Source organism: Syngnathus leptorhynchus, unplaced genomic scaffold (genome assembly GCF_054491065.1).
Source record: "Syngnathus leptorhynchus isolate UIUO unplaced genomic scaffold, UIUO_Slep HiC_scaffold_684, whole genome shotgun sequence".
NCBI lineage: Eukaryota > Metazoa > Chordata > Actinopteri > Syngnathiformes > Syngnathidae > Syngnathus > Syngnathus leptorhynchus.
Window position 1 is genome coordinate 13,454 of NW_028232551.1, and position 9,047 is coordinate 22,500.

Genomic DNA, 9,047 nt, shown 5'->3' on the forward strand with positions numbered 1-9,047 from the left:
GTGTCCGCTCGGCGCTGGTTCCCGGGTCGAACCCGGAAGACGAAAAAACGCCGCTCTCCGCCCGGAGCTCATGACAAACGAAACATTTTCTAAGTGCCAACGGCACTAGCGAGCGAATGTGGTCCGCTCGGCGCTGGTTCCCGGGTCGAACCCGGAAGACGAAAAACGCCGCTCTCCGCCCGGAGCTCATGACAAACGAAAAATTTTCTAAGTGCCAACGGCACTTGCGAGCGAATGTGTCGCTCGGCGCTGGTTCCCGGGTCGGACCCGGAAGACGAAAAACGCCGGTCTCCGCCCGGAGCTCATGACAAACGAAAAATTTTCTAAGTGCCAACGGCACTAGCGAGCGATGTGTCCGCTCGGCGCTGGTTCCCGGGTCGGACCCGGAAGACGAAAAACGCCGGTCCTCGCCTGGAGGTCCCAGCAAAATCGGCGAAAAAACGACTAAGTGTCAACTTTCGAAAAAACGACTAAGTGCCCACGGCTCTGCGGGGCTTGTGAGTCCGCCCCGCGCCGGTTCGGTGGTCGGCCTCAAAAAGCAAAAAATCAGCCTCTCTCCCTGGAGCTCACCTCGAGGTACCAGGGGGTGAGGTACCCGGGCTAAGGTGCAGTACCTTTTTTGGTCTTCAGGTGCGCCAGAGTACAATGAAATGGTCCCAGTAGTCAGTGTACTCATCGACTTTCCCCCCGTTTTCCAAAGCACCTCGTTACGAGTATGGAGGAGATGGTGCTGGTCTCCCCACGGCGTCGGACACGCCGTCCTCGACAGCACAAGGTCGGATAGAAGACCTGGAAAGCGCCGTGGCACGCGCTGGAGGTGGGCACTTTGGCGAAAAAACGACCTAAGTGTCAACTTTCGAAAAAACGACTAAGTGTCAACTTTCGAAAAAAACGCTAAGTGTCAACTTTCGAAAAAACGGACTAAGTGTCACCTCTCTGAAAAAATGGCAAAGTGTCGCCTCTCTGAAATTTTTCTAAGTGCCCACGGCTCTGCGGGCTCGGTGCATCCGAGCCGCGCCGGTTCTGCAACCGGCCTAGAATGACGAAAAATAACGGGGTCTCCTCCTGGAGCTCACAGCCAATTGTGGCGAAAAAGTGGCAAAGTGCCCACGGCCCTGCCGAGCTTTGGCGTCCGCTCAGCGCCGGTGCCGCAGTCGGCCTCGAATGACGAAAAATGACGGTCTCCTCCTGGAGCTCACAGCCAACTTGGCAAAAAGTTTCTAAGTGCCCACGGCCCTGCCGAGCTTTGGCGTCCGCCCAGCGCCGGTTCCGCAGTCGGCCTCGAATGACGAAAAATAACGGTCTCCTCCTGGAGCTCACAGCCAACTTGGCAAAAAGTTTCTAAGTGCCCACGGCCCTGCCGAGCTTTGGCGTCCGCTCAGCGCCGGTGCCGCAGTCGGCCTCGAATGACGAAAAATGACGGTCTCCTCCTGGAGCTCACAGCCAACTTGGCAAAAAGTTTCTAAGTGCCCACGGCCCTGCCGAGCTTTGGCGTCCGCCCAGCGCCGGTTCCGCAGTCGGCCTCGAATGACGAAAAATAACGGTCTCCTCCTGGAGCTCACAGCCAACTTGGCAAAAAGTTTCTAAGTGCCCACGGCCCTGCCGAGCTTTGGCGTCCGCTCAGCGCCGGTGCCGCAGTCGGCCTCGAATGACGAAAAATGACGGTCTCCTCCTGGAGCTCACAGCCAACTTGGCAAAAAGTTTCTAAGTGCCCACGGCCCTGCCGAGCTTTGGCGTCCGCCCAGCGCCGGTTCCGCAGTCGGCCTCGAATGACGAAAAATAACGGTCTCCTCCTGGAGCTCACAGCCAACTTGGCAAAAAGTTTCTAAGTGCCCACGGCCCTGCCGAGCTTTGGCGTCCGCTCAGCGCCGGTGCCGCAGTCGGCCTCGAATGACGAAAAATGACGGTCTCCTCCTGGAGCTCACAGCCAACTTGGCAAAAAGTTTCTAAGTGCCCACGGCCCTGCCGAGCTTTGGCGTCCGCCCAGCGCCGGTTCCGCAGTCGGCCTCGAATGACGAAAAATAACGGTCTCCTCCTGGAGCTCACAGCCAACTTGGCAAAAAGTTTCTAAGTGCCCACGGCCCTGCCGAGCTTTGGCGTCCGCCCAGCGCCGGTTCCGCAGTCGGCCTCGAATGACGAAAAATAACGGTCTCCTCCTGGAGCTCACAGCCAACTTGGCAAAAAGTTTCTAAGTGCCCACGGCCCTGCCGAGCTTTGGCGTCCGCCCAGCGCCGGTTCCGCAGTCGGCCTCGAATGACGAAAAATAACGGTCTCCTCCTGGAGCTCACAGCCAACTTGGCAAAAAGTTTCTAAGTGCCCACGGCCCTGCCGAGCTTTGGCGTCCGCTCAGCGCCGGTTCCGCAGTCGGCCTCGAATGACGAAAAATGACGGTCTCCTCCTGGAGCTCACAGCCAACTTGGCAAAAAGTTTCTAAGTGCCCACGGCCCTGCCGAGCTTTGGCGTCCGCCCAGCGCCGGTTCCGCAGTCGGCCTCGAATGACGAAAAATAACGGTCTCCTCCTGGAGCTCACAGCCAACTTGGCAAAAAGTTTCTAAGTGCCCACGGCCCTGCCGAGCTTTGGCGTCCGCTCAGCGCCGGTGCCGCAGTCGGCCTCGAATGACGAAAAATGACGGTCTCCTCCTGGAGCTCACAGCCAACTTGGCAAAAAGTTTCTAAGTGCCCACGGCCCTGCCGAGCTTTGGCGTCCGCCCAGCGCCGGTTCCGCAGTCGGCCTCGAATGACGAAAAATAACGGTCTCCTCCTGGAGCTCACAGCCAACTTGGCAAAAAGTTTCTAAGTGCCCACGGCCCTGCCGAGCTTTGGCGTCCGCCCAGCGCCGGTTCCGCAGTCGGCCTCGAATGACGAAAAATAACGGTCTCCTCCTGGAGCTCACAGCCAACTTGGCAAAAAGTTTCTAAGTGCCCACGGCCCTGCCGAGCTTTGGCGTCCGCCCAGCGCCGGTTCCGCAGTCGGCCTCGAATGACGAAAAATAACGGTCTCCTCCTGGAGCTCACAGCCAACTTGGCAAAAAGTTTCTAAGTGCCCACGGCCCTGCCGAGCTTTGGCGTCCGCTCAGCGCCGGTTCCGCAGTCGGCCTCGAATGACGAAAAATGACGGTCTCCTCCTGGAGCTCACAGCCAACTTGGCAAAAAGTTTCTAAGTGCCCACGGCCCTGCCGAGCTTTGGCGTCCGCCCAGCGCCGGTTCCGCAGTCGGCCTCGAATGACGAAAAATAACGGTCTCCTCCTGGAGCTCACAGCCAACTTGGCAAAAAGTTTCTAAGTGCCCACGGCCCTGCCGAGCTTTGGCGTCCGCTCAGCGCCGGTGCCGCAGTCGGCCTCGAATGACGAAAAATGACGGTCTCCTCCTGGAGCTCACAGCCAACTTGGCAAAAAGTTTCTAAGTGCCCACGGCCCTGCCGAGCTTTGGCGTCCGCCCAGCGCCGGTTCCGCAGTCGGCCTCGAATGACGAAAAATAACGGTCTCCTCCTGGAGCTCACAGCCAACTTGGCAAAAAGTTTCTAAGTGCCCACGGCCCTGCCGAGCTTTGGCGTCCGCCCAGCGCCGGTTCCGCAGTCGGCCTCGAATGACGAAAAATAACGGTCTCCTCCTGGAGCTCACAGCCAACTTGGCAAAAAGTTTCTAAGTGCCCACGGCCCTGCCGAGCTTTGGCGTCCGCCCAGCGCCGGTTCCGCAGTCGGCCTCGAATGACGAAAAATAACGGTCTCCTCCTGGAGCTCACAGCCAACTTGGCAAAAAGTTTCTAAGTGCCCACGGCCCTGCCGAGCTTTGGCGTCCGCTCAGCGCCGGTTCCGCAGTCGGCCTCGAATGACGAAAAATGACGGTCTCCTCCTGGAGCTCACAGCCAACTTGGCAAAAAGTTTCTAAGTGCCCACGGCCCTGCCGAGCTTTGGCGTCCGCCCAGCGCCGGTTCCGCAGTCGGCCTCGAATGACGAAAAATAACGGTCTCCTCCTGGAGCTCACAGCCAACTTGGCAAAAAGTTTCTAAGTGCCCACGGCCCTGCCGAGCTTTGGCGTCCGCTCAGCGCCGGTGCCGCAGTCGGCCTCGAATGACGAAAAATGACGGTCTCCTCCTGGAGCTCACAGCCAACTTGGCAAAAAGTTTCTAAGTGCCCACGGCCCTGCCGAGCTTTGGCGTCCGCCCAGCGCCGGTTCCGCAGTCGGCCTCGAATGACGAAAAATAACGGTCTCCTCCTGGAGCTCACAGCCAACTTGGCAAAAAGTTTCTAAGTGCCCACGGCCCTGCCGAGCTTTGGCGTCCGCCCAGCGCCGGTTCCGCAGTCGGCCTCGAATGACGAAAAATAACGGTCTCCTCCTGGAGCTCACAGCCAACTTGGCAAAAAGTTTCTAAGTGCCCACGGCCCTGCCGAGCTTTGGCGTCCGCCCAGCGCCGGTTCCGCAGTCGGCCTCGAATGACGAAAAATAACGGTCTCCTCCTGGAGCTCACAGCCAACTTGGCAAAAAGTTTCTAAGTGCCCACGGCCCTGCCGAGCTTTGGCGTCCGCTCAGCGCCGGTTCCGCAGTCGGCCTCGAATGACGAAAAATGACGGTCTCCTCCTGGAGCTCACAGCCAACTTGGCAAAAAGTTTCTAAGTGCCCACGGCCCTGCCGAGCTTTGGCGTCCGCCCAGCGCCGGTTCCGCAGTCGGCCTCGAATGACGAAAAATAACGGTCTCCTCCTGGAGCTCACAGCCAACTTGGCAAAAAGTTTCTAAGTGCCCACGGCCCTGCCGAGCTTTGGCGTCCGCCCAGCGCCGGTTCCGCAGTCGGCCTCGAATGACGAAAAATAACGGTCTCCTCCTGGAGCTCACAGCCAACTTGGCAAAAAGTTTCTAAGTGTCACATCTGTGAAAAAACGACTAAGTGTCAACTTTCGAAAAAACGGCTAAGTGTCAACTTTCGAAAAAACGGCAAAGTGTCACATCTCTGAAAAAACGGCTAAGTGTCGACTTTCGAAAAAACGGCTAAGTGTCAACTTTCGAAAAAACGGCAAAGTGTCACATCTCTGAAAAAACGGCTAAGTGTCACATCTCTGAAAAAACGGCTAAGTGTCACATCTCTGAAAAAACGGCTAAGTGTCGCCTCTCTGAAAAAACGGCAAAGTGTCAACTTTCGAAAAAACGACAGAGTGTCGCCTCTCTGAAAAAACGACTAAGTGTCGACTCTGAGAAAATGGCAAAGTGCCCACGGCTCTGCGGGCTCGTGCATCCGACCCGCGCCGGTTCCCCAGCCGGCCTGATATAAGGCAAAACCAGCCTCTCCGCCTGGAGCTCAGAGCCAACTTGGCGAATATTTTCTAAGTGCCCACGGCTCTGCGTGGCTACGGCGTCTGCCCAGCGCCGGTTCCTGGGTCGAACCCCGAGGACGAGGAATGCCGGTCTCCGCCTGGAGGTCCCAGCTTAATCGGCGAAAATTTTCTAAGTGCCCACGGCTCTGCCGGGCTCGTGCATCCGACCCGCGCCGGTTCCCCAGCCGGCCTGAAATAAGGCAAAACCAGGCTCTCCCCCTGGAGCTCAGAGCCAATTGTGGCGAAAAAACGACTAAGTGTCAACTTTCGAAAAAACGACTAAGTGTCAACTTTCCAAAAAAACGGCTAAGTGTCGACTTTCGAAAAAACGGCTAAGTGTCAACTTTCGAAAAAACGACTAAGTGTCGCCTCTGAAAAAACGACTAAGTGTCGCCTCTCTGAAAAAACGACTAAGTGCCCACGGCTCTGCGGGGCTTGTGAGTCCGCCCCGCGCCGGTTCGGCGGTCGGCCTCAAAAAGCGAAAAATCAGCCTCTCTCCCTGGAGCTCACCAAAAATTTGTCGAAATTTTTCTAAGTTCTCCTCGAGGTACCAGGGGGTGAGGTACCCGGGCTAAGGTGCAGTACCTTTTTTGGTCTTCAGGTGCGCCAGAGTACAATGAAATGGTCCCAGTAGTCAGTGTACTCATCGACTTTCCCCCCGTTTTCCAAAGCACCCCGTTTACGAGTATGGAGGAGATGGTGCTGGTCTCCCCACGGCGTCGGACACGCCGTCCTCGACAGCACAAGGTCGGATAGAAGACCTGAAAAGCGCCGTGGCACGCGCTGGAGGTGTCACTGTGGCGAAAAAGTGACTAAGTGTCAACTTTCGAAAAAACGGCTAAGTGTCAACTTTCGAAAAAACGGCTAAGTGTCAACTTTCGAAAAAACTGCTAAGTGTCAACTTTCGAAAAAACGACTAAGTGTCGCCTCTCTGAAAAAACGGCAAAGTGTCAACTTTCGAAAAAACGACTAAGTGTCAACTTTCGAAAAAACGACTAAGTGTCACCTCTCTGAAAAAATGGCAAAGTGTCAACTGCGAATGTGGTGGTGCATGGAAGGAAGTGGAGGACGGCCGCCTCCTTAAACACAGGCCGGAGAGGAGCGTCAGGGCCAGGCTCCTCAAACATGGACCGAGTGTCGCCCTTAACACAGACCAAGGGGAGGACGGCCGCCTCCTTAAACACAGGCCGGAGAGGAGCGTCAGGGCCAGGCTCCTCAAACATGGACCGAGTGTCGCCCTTAACACAGACCAAGGGGAGGACGGCCGCCTCCTTAAACACAGGCCGGAGAGGAGCGTCAGGGCCAGGCTCCTCAAACATGGACCGAGTGTCGCCCTTAACACGGACCAAGGGGAGGACGGCCGCCTCCTTAAACACAGGCCGGAGAGGAGCGTCAGGGCCAGGCTCCTCAAACATGGACCGAGTGTCGCCCTTAACACGGACCAAGGGGAGGACGGCCGCCTCCTTAAACACAGGCCGGAGAGGAGCGTCAGGGCCAGGCTCCTCAAACATGGACCGAGTGTCGCCCTTAACACAGACCAAGGGGAGGACGGCCGCCTCCTTAAACACAGGCCGGAGAGGAGCGTCAGGGCCAGGCTCCTCAAACATGGACCGAGTGTCGCCCTTAACACGGACCAAGGGGAGGACGGCCGCCTCCTTAAACACAGGCCGGAGAGGAGCGTCAGGGCCAGGCTCCTCAAACATGGACCGAGTGTCGCCCTTAACACGGACCAAGGGGAGGACGGCCGCCTCCTTAAACACAGGCCGGAGAGGAGCGTCAGGGCCAGGCTCCTCAAACATGGACAGAGTGTCGCCCTTAACACAGACCAAGCGGAGGACGGCCGCCTCCCTAAATACAGGCCGAACCGGAGCGCGAGTGTCGCTCCTTAAACACGGACCGAGTGGAGGACGGCCGCCTCCTTAAACACAGGCCGAACAAAATGACACAAAGTGTCAACTGCGAATGTTGTCCATCCAAGGAAGGAGCGTGATGCCCGGCCGGCTCCTTAAACACAGGCCGAGAGTCGCCCCGGACGGTCCGCCTCGCGGCGCCCGTCTGCTCGGATAAAATGACACAAAGTGTCAACTACGAATGTTGTCCATCCAAGGAGGGAGCGTGATGCCCGGCCGGCTCCGAAAACACAGGCCGAGAGTCGCCCCGGACGGTCCGCCTCGCGGCGCCCGTCTGCTCGGATAAAATGACACAAAGTGTCAACTGCGAATGTTGTCCATCCAAGGAAGGAGCGTGATGCCCGGCCGGCTCCTTAAACACAGGCCGAGAGTCGCCCCGGACGGTCCGCCTCGCGGCGCCCGCCCGCTCGGATAAAATGACACAAAGTGTCAACTACGAATGTTGTCCATCCAAGGAAGGAGCGTGATGCCCGGCCGGCTCCTTAAACACAGGCCGAGAGTCGCCCCGGACGGTCGCCTCGCGGCGCCCGTCTGCTCGGATAAAATGACACAAAGTGTCAACTACGAATGTTGTCCATCCAAGGAGGGAGCGTGATGCCCGGCCGGCTCCGAAAACACAGGCCGAGAGTCGCCCCGGACGGTCCGCCTCGCGGCGCCCGTCTGCTCGGATAAAATGACACAAAGTGTCAACTGCGAATGTTGTCCATCCAAGGAAGGAGCGTGATGCCCGGCCGGCTCCTTAAACACAGGCCGAGAGTCGCCCCGGACGGTCCGCCTCGCGGCGCCCGCCCGCTCGGATAAAATGACACAAAGTGTCAACTACGAATGTTGTCCATCCAAGGAAGGAGCGTGATGCCCGGCCGGCTCCTTAAACACAGGCCGAGAGTCGCCCCGGACGGTCGCCTCGCGGCGCCCGTCTGCTCGGATAAAATGACACAAAGTGTCAACTACGAATGTTGTCCATCCAAGGAGGGAGCGTGATGCCCGGCCGGCTCCGAAAACACAGGCCGAGAGTCGCCCCGGACGGTCCGCCTCGCGGCGCCCGTCTGCTCGGATAAAATGACACAAAGTGTCAACTACGAATGTTGTCCATCCAAGGAGGGAGCGTGAGGCCCGGCCGGCTCCGAAAACACAGGCCGAGAGTCGCCCCGGACGGTCCGCCTCTCGAGGCGCCCGCCCGCTCGGATAAAATGACACAAAGTGTCAACTACGAATGTTGTCCATCCAAGGAGGGAGCGTGATGCCCGGCCGGCTCCGAAAACACAGGCCGAGATTCGACCCCGGACGGGCCGTCTTCTCCCGGCGCCCGCCCGCGTACGCCCCCCATCCCCGGTCGCCCGTCTGCTCCCGGCGGGCCTCCGAGTACCCCCTCACCCAACTGACCGACTGGCACTCATGACCCGCCTTGGTAGGGCCTCCATCGGCCTCGGCTCGTCCGACGTCGGGTGGACGGTTCCTACCCACTGCGGGTCGCACTCTAGCGCCCCGGCCGCCGCGTGAGCGTGCGCTCCCCGCGCCGCCCCGCAGGCCCCGGCGCGACCGTACTGCGGCGAGACCGAGACGACCCGGTTTGGCATCCATCCCACCTAGCCACGATCCACGGAGGCCGAGCGAGCGGCTGAGTGTCGGGCGCCGCGCGTGCGAGCGTCCGCCGGCCGCGCCGGTCCTTCCGCGAATGTCGTTTCTCAAACCCTCCGGCTTGATAGCGGCGGCACCACGGGAAGCCGTCCACACACACACCGTCCGACCTCTATCCGAAAAGCCTTCCCGACCAACCGCGGTCGCGGGGGCGTCTGTCGCTCCGCATCGGGGGGGCGTATGGCTTCCGCGCT